Source organism: Brachyistius frenatus, unplaced genomic scaffold (assembly GCF_029030835.1).
Source record: "Brachyistius frenatus isolate BFR_SWC_R1_liver_20210118 unplaced genomic scaffold, ASM2903083v1 Contig_123, whole genome shotgun sequence".
NCBI classification, from domain to species: domain Eukaryota; kingdom Metazoa; phylum Chordata; class Actinopteri; family Embiotocidae; genus Brachyistius; species Brachyistius frenatus.
Window position 1 is genome coordinate 254,843 of NW_027210722.1, and position 13,257 is coordinate 268,099.

A 13,257-nucleotide genomic window follows, 5' to 3' on the forward strand; every position below is an offset into this window, starting at 1 on the left:
AAAGCATCGAGCGTCGTGTTTTGTTTTCGCAAAACACCGGAGAAAGGAGGACAGTCTGACCTGCAGGGAGACGTGTCAGCCGCAACATCAAAACCACCGACAGCTTCTTTCTGTTCCCCGATAATTTGTCACCGACTTTGATGTGCGCTTTTCTAGTCTCAGGTGCGTAAAACACACCGGGGACCACTGCTCACAAAAAGCATGTATACCTCAGGTGCTTCTATCGATCGAGCGATGAAATCCGTAACACTAAACTAATGACGTTTTTCTGCAGCTTCGTGCCGCACATCGTTCGCCAACAACGGGAGCAGCCTCACGACGTGTTGATCCTCGCATGTGTGTAACTGTACCGCAATCAAGTTTTGTGATTTCAACTTCACAATCGAGGGACTAAAACTCAACTTCGCAATTCTCAGTTCGAAGCGTCTACAGTGTTAAATGAGTTTTCAGTCCAATTTGCAGCAATTTAAAGAGATAAAAGCCTCTGCAGCGAAAACGAAACACTTGAAATGATCAGCGACAGAAGTCAGAAAACCTATTTTTCCAACACCAAATTAAACACAGAGAAAAACAGATAGAGAGGTCATAGTTGATGGCGAGCCAAAAAAAAAAAAAAAACGCTTTTGTTTTTTTTCTAAAATGAACTCAGGAGGAAAAATGGAGAAACAGAAAAGCTGCTGAGAAAACAGTGGCAGAGCTGTCAGAGGAGGAACAGCCGGATCGCTGCCCTCTGTCAAGAGTCCTCGGGCTCTGAATAACGAAAAGGCAAAGACGTCCGCCCAAAGTTTGAACTGCTCGGGGCCTCTGAAGCTCGGGGATTGAGAGGGGAGGGAGGGAGGGAAGATGGAGTGATTGCAGATGGAAAAAACTGTGGAGCAAACTGCAGAGGAAGCTGTCAGATTCTCTCTCCGAGTGTCAGGTCCTCACAGACCAGCGAGGCCGAACTCCAGAACAGATTCAGATCACAATTATAAAAAAAGCAGTAATCCTTTTCACAGGTGAAAATGTGACTGTGGAACAATGAAAGTCAAATATGCCGGATGAATATTCTGTAGGTTAAAAACATAAGCTGCAATTGTTAGCATGTCGATAAACCTAGCTTACTATAAAAGTGTTCGTAACTTCCGGGTCTGAAAAATGAGCCCGACGCAGACGTGCTTTAAGCCGCAATACCACCGAGCGCCACCAGAGGTCGGCTCCAAAAAGTCTCCGGCTCCATAGACTCCCATTCAACTTCTCTCATGAAATTCTCGGTCAATTAAAATTTCCCCACGAGTTACCTCGGTGTTGTTAGCTAAAGTCGCTCCTTCTTATTAGTTTTCTGGCGGTCCATCTGAAAATAATCCCGTCATTAATTAGAAAATAAGCTTCAAAAAGGTGTGTTTTTGGGGGCATGTCTGTTTGATTGACAGGTCTTGTGGTGCGGTCAGGTTACAGCTATCGGTGGGTGGGACGTAGTATCGTCGGGTTTCCAATCAGATCAGTCAGATCCACCGCTGGCTCCTCCCCCAGCTCGTCCAAATATGGTCACTTCCTGCTCCAAACCGCTCCGAACTAGCAAGATGGTGACGGACAAAATCCGAAGTGGAGGCTTCATAACGGCCGTTCACAAACCAACGGGTGACGTCACTGCTGGTTGTTGCCCGGACCGCTGGTCTTTGAAAGACATCAATTAAATCTGAAATTTAATTATTTTCTAATCTGTCATTCCAATAAAGCTCAATAAAATCTTTTTTTGTCATGTCGAATGTCTGCTTTAGTTAGTTAGTTTGTTTAGGTTTAGGAGTTTAAACGCAAATAAAAAAAAAATCCTTTTGACTGTAGTAAATACAGAAAAGTGAGATACCATCAAGTTTCAATAAAAATACAAATTACAGATCCTCTATTTATGCTCATGTATACAACTCGTGTTCAAAACTAGCCTGTTTCTGGATTAATAAAGTGTCAATTTCAGTTTTGAAAACCAGATTACAATTTGTGAGATTTAACATTTAAGATGCTCCTTTAAACCAGATGATTTGACCAAACTTTACAAAATTGACAACCAGAGCAAACACTCCAGCCGCCTCGCGGGATTTCAGCCCCGTGTTTGTTTGCGAAACCGCAGCGTGTAACAACCTGCCCTCCTTCCGGCTGATCCACCCGACCGCCTCCTGCTGATCAATACTGCCCCATCTGACCACTTCTATTCCCAGCCACCATCCCTGCAGAGTCAGCCCCCTTCTTTTCCGCTCGCCTCGCTGGGACCAGCCGGGCACAGCGGTGCGCGCTGCCAAGTCTGACTCATTTAAAGAGAGACACTCGCTGACAACACACGCACACGCACAAAACAGGCCTGTCATGTTGGTGCGTGTGGTTGAAGTCTTCCCACACGAACATCCAACACAAAGCCGGGTTCCCACCGCACGGATATGAAGAGATGACCAGCACTCTGTGGCAGTTCAGGGACGTTTATGATTTATTTACAAAGCTCTCAGTGCAAGAAGCTGAGTGACCCAAAAATGTAATGAGAACAGTCTATATAAAAAGAGCCAGTCTGACCCACATCCACATCCGATATGGGGCGAGTGCATAAAAAGACAGAGCTAACGTGACGGTGTCTTCTCGGGGCCCAGACTAAAAACAGCTGGGCTGTTAAAAGTTACTGCTCGCACACACACTTGTTCTCTTTCTCTCTCTCTCTCTCTCTCTCTCTCTCTCTCACACACACACACCTTTTTTCTCTCACACACACACACACTTTTACGGGGTCTTCCTGCTGGTCTTCATCCTGAGATTTCACCGCTGCATCCTTTGCACCCTGGACAAAGAGAAGAGGAGACAAAACACAAACTGTTTAATGCAACACGTAGAATACAAAATCTGTTTTGCCGAGTCGACGCTGCTCTTTGCAGCGACTGCTGAAAAACGCCGCAGAAGTCCGGCCGTTGTTTATCGAGAATCTCGGAAGTCCTCCGAGGAGATGCTCTGAAAGTTTAACGTCAGACTGAAAGCACTCCCGCCTCCGGAGCGCGACGTGAAAGTTGTTCACGACTGGTCTTGCGTGACGTCGCCGTTTTAACATGTTGCGGTTAGAAATATCAACATGGAACCACTTTGGTGTGTGTGTGTGTGTGTGTGTGTGTGTGTGTGTGTGTGTGTGTGTGTGTGTGTGTGTGTGTGTGTGTGTGTGTGTGTGTGTGTGCGTGCGTAGAGCTTTTACACATAGAAAAGTTTATATGCAAAACTGTCGCAAAAAATAATTACGAGACGGAAGCAAGCAAAGCCGCTAATGTGGCTGGAAAAAAAAAAAAAAGAAGTAAATGTCACCCATCAAAGTGAATTAATTACACGACTGTGTAATTAAGTTTTGGGTCCGCTCTCCCCGAGAACTCTCACTGCGCAAATTATTTTGATCTGAAAGGTGTTTTATGACTCATCGGCTCCGTTATTGAGGACAGTCGGGTAAACAAGGCAGACGGGAAACATGGGGAGACGGAGGGGGCGGTGCAGTTATATGACATCCGCTTTAACTACTGAGGCACTCTGGAATCATCACGTCTGTATTGTAGCAGTAAAGTCCAACACTGATTTCTGCACAGACAGCATTATTTCTCCCATCCCGATGTCAATGCGATACACCTGTCGGCCCACTGGAGGACGCCGCGTCGGTGTCACGTGTTGCTGTAGCCTGTTTCCAACCAGATCTAAAGAAATTCAGGAACAAATGAGAAAGAAAGTAATTGAGATCTTATCAGTCTGGAAAAGGTTGTAAAGCCATTTCTAAAGCTTTGGGACTCCAGAGAACCACAGTGAGAGCCATTATCCACAAATGGAGAAAACACGGAACAGCGGTGAACCTTCCCAGGAGTGGCCGGCCGACCAAAATTACCCCAAGAGCGCAGCGACGACTCATCCGAGAGGTCACAAAAGACCCCACGACAACATCCAAAGAACTGCAGGCCTCACTTGCCTCAGCTAAGGTCAGTGTTCATGACTCCACCATAAGAAAGAGACTCGGCAAAAATGGTCCGCATGGCAGAGTCCCAAGACCAAAACCACCGCTGAGCAAAAAGAGCATTAAGGCTCGTCTCATTTTTGCCAGAAAACATCTTGATGATCCCCAAGACTTTTGGGAAAATACTCTGTGGACTGACGAGACAAAAGTTGAACTTTTTGGAAGGTGTGTGTCCCGTTACATCTGGTGTAAAAGTAACACCGCATTTCAGAAAAAGAACATCATACCAACAGTAAAATGTGGTGGTGGTAGTGTGATGGTCTGGGGCTGTTTTGCTGCTTCGGGACCTGGAAGACTTGCTGTGATAAATGGAACCATGAATTCTTCTGTCTACCAAAACATCCTGAAGGAGATTGTCCGGCCATCTGTTCGTGACCTCAAGCTGAAGCCAACTTGGGTTCTGCAGCAGGACAATGATCCAAAACACACCAGCAAGTCCACCTCTGAATGGCTGAAGAAAAACAAAATGAAGACTTTGGAGTGGCCTAGTCAAAGTCCTGACCTGAATCCTATTGAGGTGCTGCGGCATGACCTTAAAAAGGCGGTTCGTGCTGGAAAACCCTCCAATGTGGCTGAATTACAACAACTCTGGAAAGATGAGTCGGCCAAAAATTCCTCCACAGCTGTAAAAGACTCATTGCAGTTGTTGCTGCCAAGGGTGGCCCAACCAGTTATTAGGTTTAGGGGGCAAACACTTTTTCACACAGGGCCATTTGGGTTTGGATTTTTTTTCTCCCTTAATAATAAAAACCTTCATTTAAAAACTGCATTTTGTGTTTACTTGTGTTATCTTTGACTAATATTTAAATTTGTTTGATGATCTGAAACATTTAAGTGTGACAAACATGCAAAAAAAATAAGAAATCAGGAAGGGGGCGAACACTTTTTCACACCACTGTATTTACCGTTCTCGAAGGATCTCTTCTATCGTCGAATCTCTTTCCCTGAATGTCCGGGGGCACCTCCCAACAGGTCTGGATACCCCCCTGGAAATCTCCCGCATATCAGCGGGAATAAGAGCGATTTCTAAAGTATATAAATTGCTTTTCAGTCCTGGGAGCAGAAATTCATCACGGAGGAGATTTGACCAGTTAGGAGGGATTTCTTACTGAGAAACAAAAGGCCCCGATCTGTTACCGGGAAACTACCTGGATCTGCTGGTACAGAAGGACTTGAGGGGCTTCATCACACACACACACACACACACAAACACACAACTGCACGACACATTACAGTATCATGCCACGGCTACTTATGTGCTTGTAGCAGCAAAAACTGGAGCCTGACAGCGAGGCCCATTAGCAGGTTAGCTCGGGCCCTATAGCAACACAACGCAAAGCAATTTGCTGTGAACAGCCACCCAGGACATTTTCACTGCATTACGGAGGCAATCAGCATCAGCAAGTTAAAGCGGCGCGGAGCGACAGGGAAACAGAAAAGGGAAGAGATGGAGAGCCGCTCTGCTTCTGGTGGAGGTGCCGAATGGGCAATAACGCGACCGCGTAATGGAGTCGTAACGGTGGGGAAGTGGACGTTACACAAGACCTGACCCGCGACGGAGGGTTCAGTTCGTGTTCCCGTGCAGCTCAGTGAGCAGATCTGGGTACCACTATTATATAATATATAATATTAGATTATATAATACCAGGTAGAACTTTGCGTTGTGCCTTCTGCTCATTTCTACGGAGAAATCGCAGATGCACAAAAGTTTAAAAAAAAAACTAAAAAAAAAACTGATGAAGGACCAAGCCATGGAGTTTGTAAGCCTTTAATCATAAGGGATTATTGCTCCCCTCCTGCTCCGCGCACCGTTCACGCGCCGCAGGAGCAGTCTCGGACTGGGAACATGGCATCAAACATTAATAATAATTTAGGTACAACTGAAGCGTCAATGATAGGCAGAAATTTTATTTCAAAAGTCTTTATCGGTCGATTCAGAGGACATTCCCACGTCATCGTGCATCCCTGGTTTTGGGTATTTTATAATGACAGATTTTCCATTTTGTTTTTAACTGGGTTGAAGTGGGTTGTGACATCACGCGTGTCCTTTAATGAATCAAAATTTAGCCTTTAATTTGAGTCAAACTTTAACAGAAGTTCTGTGGCGGTGTTGCTCAGCTACTGTTAATCAAATGTGCTTAAGCTTAAACACCAACATATTATTCAATAACGCATGTTTATTGTAATTAAAAGAAACTAAACATGATTTGAAACTAGGTGTTGAGGAGTTTTAACGTACAGTTTAATTCCGTTTAAAGCTGATTAATCAGTTTCAGAGGAGCTGATCTGCATCCGAATGCAGGAGAACAAAAGACGGGAAAAAGAAGCCATCACTTCCTGCTCCTCTATAAAACACGAAGCACTGTTTCTTCAGCGTTTCCTTTTATCTCGGTTTGACATAACAGATGTGACGTGTTCCAAATCTTCGCTTTCAAAAATGTGGATCGCAGACACTGAAAAGTAAAAAAAAAAAATAAAAGCGACGTATTCCCGTTTCGTTTTTTCTAGTCTGCCCTCTCTCATAATACTTATAGTCAAAATATCCGTTGAGAAAAGAACCAACAGCTACTTTACAGTAAAGCTCTGATGGCTCGTGACTCAGACAGTCAGAGCTCGGGAACATTACTCTAATATGTTATAATGGATCCTTTCTAATTAGATACACGACATGATGATGCATGAGGGGGATATTACTGGGCTGCAGCGCTAATTATAAACAGGGACCATTTAAATTTATATAAACACATCCGAGGACGGTGCATTTAAAAACATGAATGTTAATTATATTCAGGAGCTTTTTTTTTTTTTTTTTTTTAGGAGTTCCTAATAAATAGCGTAATGCTTTGTTGGTGTTAAAATTTAATCAACAGCCTTTGGTTCCTTCGCTCCCGTCCTCCTTCCTTCTGTTGTCGAGGTTTTGTGTCGAGCGATATTGTCCCATTCAAAAAGCAGAAGCCTCCAGTTGCTTTGAAGCATGAAGGAAGTGAAAACCTCACAAATTATTGATGTGGTAACTTACAGGTAACTCCTGAAACAAGAGTCTCAGAGTAAAAAATAAAATAAAACGAGGGCTAGAAAACCACCAAGCTGCTGGGACACTTTGTCCTGGCAGAGCTTCCCTTAATGAAAAAAAAAAAAGAAAAATTCACTGGAAATCAGAGAATCTTCCACCTGCAGCTTCACTCTGGTTTTATGAAACGCAGCCAGAGCAGGAGTTACACAATGTTCTGTTCCTGATTAATAAAAAACAAAACAATCACCAGCATCAGTGATACGCTTGAATTAAAAAAAAAAAATAACTCCAGTAATATGTTGGGGGTTTTTTCTCTCACTTTTATGCCAATAAATGTGATGTATAGCAACAGGTGTAGTCCCACAGGGATCCATTTATGGACCACTTCAGTTGTTGTGTTTATTTAGGAGGTCTCAGATAACAAGTGTACAAGTAACAAGTATATATAAGAGTCAGAACCTCCCAGCACTAATTTATATATGCGAATCCTTGGGTTCATGAATTACTATACATGTGCTGATGACACCCAATTAGTCATTTCACTGTCACCTAGTAAGTAAAAAATTCCATTGACTTCGACTCTGATAAGAAACTCAATAACAGCAAATACAAACTGAACAAATGATAATAGCAGGGGCTGTTTTAGATGCTGCACTCTAAAAAAGTCACACAAAAAGTAAAATAAGAACAATTAAAAAAAAAAACCTGAAGTATCAGGTTTTCCATCTCAGTCTTTCTATGAAAGGTCTGAAAAATGAGGCAGATGCAGAAGTGCCTTAAACTGCAATAAAAACTGCCACAAGACGTCGGCTCCAAATAGTGCTCCGTCTCCACAGACTCCCATTCAACTTCTCTCATGAAATTCTCAGTCAATAAAAATTCTCCACGAGTTATCTCGGTGTTGTTAGCTAAAGTCGCTCCGTCTTATGAGTTTCCTGGCGGTCCATCTGAAAATAATCCCGTCATTAATTAGAATGTTTGATTGATGAAATTATACTAGAGTGAGTAAATCCTCGGTTTTGGTCCAGGCTGAAATACAGCTCATTAGATAGATTAGTATCGATGGTTCACAGAGGACGAATTGGACTATTAGCACCACCGCATTGGTTTTATTCTTACTGGCATGACTGTAAAACGTATTGTCATTGAGATTTTGGTACAGACTTTCCATTCTGTAAGATTAATTGTAATAATTATCATCAACAGAATTTACCTGCAGCACCTTCACCAGGTGAAAATTGTACATTTCCGTTACTTTGGGTTACAGTTGAAGCTTTACTTTGCGTCTACTGTTAATCATCAACTGCACATTAATATTGTGACAGTGTCAAACATGATACCTGCTACACCATCATAAAATCAGCACGTTAGTATTGATATTACAGACGTGTCAGCTTGCTTAGGATGACTGTAGTGTCTTAGTTTTGCCTCATTTTTATCGTCTCTTTAACTTTCACTGCATGATCACTCGTTACAAATCCATTCAACTGCTCCCCCTTTCAAATGTCACGGCAAGATTCAAATTTCTATTTCGTTTCTGTACTCGCACACTGCGAGGGCAGCCTGCGCAGCGCTGCTATCTTTGCTGCATCACGTTACGCCTCTGGGAATGTATGCAAATCCTGTTGTGGCACATTCTCTCTCTCAGAAGGGAACAAACGAGAAGCCGTTGGCCTCTGCAACAGCAGCAGCGGCTCGCGGCGCTTCTTTAAATCTTCATTAACCTGGAGATCGGTGAACTTGTGTGTAGTACTTGCGACCTACAATCTCGTTAGGAAGTAATGACACGGAGCTGTAATCTACGCGACAAGCAAATGAGCTTTAATTTACACTCCCACGGCTTCTCTCCCACGGAGCACAAGTGATCAAGTATAATATGGATTTAACAAAAAAGAAGTGCGATACGCATCCTGTAGAGCTGCTGTCTGGATTTCTTGACGTTGCAAAAACTACGTTTATATGACGGCCCAAGAGACAGACAGACAGACACACACACACACACACACACACACACACACTCTAGAATGGTGGGCGTGGCCTTTGTTGTTGACGTCTTTGATGGCGTCATAGCGTTTGATGATGTCATAGAGGGTTTGCTGATGTCATAAAGGGTGTGGAATACCAGGCTGCATGTTTGTGTAGAATCTTTCAGTGCGCATCAGAGCTTTGACCTGACTGCAAGCAAAACAACTTGGAATAAAGTTTCTTCGTTCGCGTTCGTTTTAACAGTTCAACACTCAACTCGTACAACAATTTCCCGCAAAACACCCGTCAACATGTTTCTCAACAGAACGTCAGAGGACCTCCAGATTTATGAAGGAAGCAGACTCAGAAACTGCTACGAAGTGGAGGCTTTCCTCGGGGAGGGCAGCTTTGGTTTTGTAACCAAATGCCGCAACACAGAAAGCAACAAGACAGTGGCTGTAAAGATTAACAAAAGCCACCCTGAAATCGTAAAACAGGCTAAAATGGAGATTGCCATGTTGAAGTGTCTGAGGTGTCTGGATCCAGACACGTGCAGTATCGTGACGTGGAACGGCTTTTTCTTCCACAAGGAGCACATCTGTTTGGAGTTCGAACTCCTTGACCAAAGTCTCTACGATTACCTGAAGGACCAAAACCGCAGGGGTCTTCCCATCGCAGAGCTGAAGACGGTTCTACACCAGCTGGCCACGGCCCTGAACTACCTGCAATCAGAGGAAATTATACATGCTGACCTCAAACCCGATAACATCATGGTGGTGGACCGCCGTCGGCTGCCAATCAAGGTTAAAATGATTGACTTTGGCCTGGCACATCCGGCATCCACAGCCCGTCCTGGTACCTGTCTGCAGACCATCTATTACAGGGCACCGGAGGTGACGTTACATATGCCATACAGTGAGGCCATTGACATGTGGTCTCTGGGTGTAACAGCTGTAGAGTTGGCAGTAGGGTATCCGATGTACCCCGGGAACATAGACTACGATCTTCTCAGATTCATTATCGAAACTCAGGGCCAGCCAGCGGACAAAGTCCTGGACCGTGCGACGGGTTCAACACTTTACTTCCACCATAAAGAAAACGGTAAACCGCGCTGGATTTTAAAAACGCCCAAAGAATATTTTCATGAGACGGGATTCAAACCGATGGAAACCAGATGCTTCACGCTCCGGCGTCTTGATGACCTGGAGACAATGATTGCGTCGAGGACAGGACCCCACGGCAAACTAAACCCTCTGGTAAACCTGATTAAAAGGATGCTGGACCTTGACGCCGATCTGCGCATCCAACCACAGGAGGCTCTACATCATCCCTTTTTCAAACCCAGCAACCCTCAGAGCTCCAACGACAACAGCAGCGGTGCCATAAAGGACGATGAGGACTGGGACCAAGAAGACTATATGCAGCCTGGCGGTTATTGCAGCGACAGTATCCTATTAGCCGCTGCACACTACAACCTATATGTCAGTAAGCGGCCTGTCCGTTGTTACACTGACACTCTCATAGTAGACACTGAAGTCTACAACCAAGACGTCAATCAGCAGGACGTCCAACATGAGACCAGCGGTGATATAATAGTCACTGAAGACCATAACCAAGACGTCAATCAGAACGAGGTCCAAAATGAGACCAGTAATGATATGACAGTCACCGAAGACCACAACCAAGACGTCAATCAGCAGGAGGTCCAAAATGAGACCACTGGTGATATGACAGTCACCGAAGACCACAACCAAGACATCAATCAGCAGGAGGTCCAAAATGAGATAACAGTCACTGAAGACCACAACCAAGAAGCCAGTCAGGAGCCACCTACCGGGCAGATGATGGGTCCACAGACCATCAGCTCAGAGGAAAACAACAAAGAGGTCAACACCTCCAAGTGCAAAGTTAAGAAGGACAACAAGTGGAGGCGCTTCACCAGAAGAGTCGCTAGAATGTTTCACTCCTCCAGGAAGTTGACCGGATAATCAACATGCTGTTGTAATATAACAATTTAATGGGCAGCGGCGTCCCATAGCAGGTCCCATCAAAGTGAACACTACACACACAACCTACATGGGTTTTCTCCGGGCGCTCTGGTTTTCCCCACTCCAAAAAAACACAACCTGTTGTAGGTTAATTAGTGATTCTGAATTAGCAACAATAGTAATAACAGCAAAAACAAATTGGCGACTGATGCTCTTTCTGCTGCTGCCTGAAAGTCATGCCTTCTTCTTCACTGAGCTTTATGTCTCACTTACAAACAACAATCACAATACAATTCTCACTATTAGGGAGAGAATCGGGCAAACCCTTCCAGCCACTGTCACTGATGTGTTGTTAAGCATAGATAGATAGATATAGATACATACTTTATTAACTTCACTGAGGAACCTTGGAGTCATATTTGATGAGGATTTGTCCTTTAGACACCATATAAAGCAAATCTCTAGAACTGCCTTTCATCTACATAATATTAATAAAATCAGGAAAATCCTTTTTTCAAAAAGATCTTATAGAACCACAACATCCTGAAAGAGCACTTCGCTCTCAGAACGCTGGTCTACTTGTGGTTCCCAGAGTTTCCAAAAGTGGAATGGGAGGCAGATCCTTCAGTTTTCAGGCTCCTCTCCTGTTGAAGCAGCTCCCAGTTTGTGTTCGAGGGGCAGAAACCCTCTCTAGCTTTAAGATTAGACTCAAAACTTTTCTTTTCGATAAAGCTTTTATTTTATTTTTGCAGATGTCCCGGCCGTGGAGCTGCACGTGTCTGCTCTGCGATTGTCGCCTCCACCAACAGTTCATGTCTTGGATCTTTATGCTGTCCTTTTCTCTCTCTGCTCTCCCCTCTCACCCCAACCGGTCGAGGCAGATGGCCCACCACCTCTGAGCCTGGTTCTGTCGGAGGTTTCTTCCTGTTAAGAGGGAGTTTTCCCTCCTCGCTTATGTGGGAATTGTAGAATTGTTGTCTGTATAATATAGTAAAGTTCTGCTGTAAGGACTTTAATGTGTTAAGTGCCACGAAATAACCTCTGTTGCTATAAAAAATAAAATCTAATTGAATTGAATTAAATTATTGTTCTCCACTTTTTTCAAATTTGAGACGAAGACTCAATACTCGAGTTAAAAATACTTGATGGTAAAAGAGGAGACGGTCACGTTTTTTTTTTTTTTAATTTTGGAAAACTCGTTAAAAAAACAAAATATCGATGTCTAATTTCCCGTGTTTTTACTGGTACCTGGTAATAATGTGTTACTACCGCCAGAAGGTGGCTGTAATGCAGCTAAAAGCTGTTTGTCAACTGCCATTAATCAACAAAAGGAAGAGAGGTAATGTAAAATTTTCAATGTCAGATTATATATATAAATATAGAAGCTTTAAAACACACACACACACACACACACACACACACACACACACACACACACACATACACACATACATGTTTGTGTGCGTGTGTGTGCGTGCGTGCGTGCATGTTCCCACCAGGATATTAAACCTACACACACACACACACACACACACACACACACACACACACACACACACACACACACACACACACACACACACACACACATGCATTCCCTGATGTCAGCACATTTGTGGACGGTAAACAAGCCTGAAAGCTGCTTCGCCATGCCGGTCAGGCTTCAGGCATTACAAGTACACATAACATTAACCCACACACACACTCGCAGGGCTGTAAACATTAGCAATATTTTCGCATTTCCTCTGCGGGGCAGGCGGGAGAGCAGTAGATCTTCAGCCCTTCACTGGTAATAATCTCCTTTACACTTCACACCGGCTAGGAGATGAATCACAGCGGACGGGGGTCACTGTGTGTGTGAGAGGGAAGGGGGCTCTGATGTGCCAAGCGAAGGCTGGCCTTTATGGTCCTCTGTGTGTGTGTGTGTGTGTGTGTGTGTGTGTGTGTGTGTGTGTGTGTGTGTGTGTGTGTGTGTGTGTGTGTGTGTGTGTGTGTGTGTGTGTGTGTGTGTGTGTGTGTGTGTGTGTGTGTGTAGGAGTGCAGACAGAGGCCAAGGATCTTGTTCAGAAGTTGTCGCCAGAGGTGCAGAGCTCATTTTCACTGATGCAGACAACATCACAAGGTTTTAACTTCTTCGGGCTCGCACACATACTTTCAGAATACTTACTTTCATATTATATATTACTTCACGTTCTCTTCCCATCAATTCAATTGTATTTATACAGCGGCAGATCACAACCATCGACTGTATATTAAAGTGCTCGTAGCTCTGAAAAATTAGGCCGATGCCGAAG

General features: G+C 44.0%; 1 protein-coding gene across 2 annotated transcripts in view; it reads right to left on the bottom strand.

Moving 5' to 3' along the window:
• Nucleotides 1-2,725: 2,725 nt before the first annotated feature.
• LOC138629917 (endonuclease V-like) overlaps nt 2,726-13,257 on the bottom strand; it is a 50,575-nt gene continuing 40,043 nt past the window's right edge. For both annotated transcript variants that reach the window (XM_069713914.1, XM_069713913.1), the window contains one exon: nt 2,726-2,800. The gene's annotated coding sequence lies outside the window, so the exon portion shown is untranslated. The remainder of the gene's footprint in view (nt 2,801-13,257) is intronic.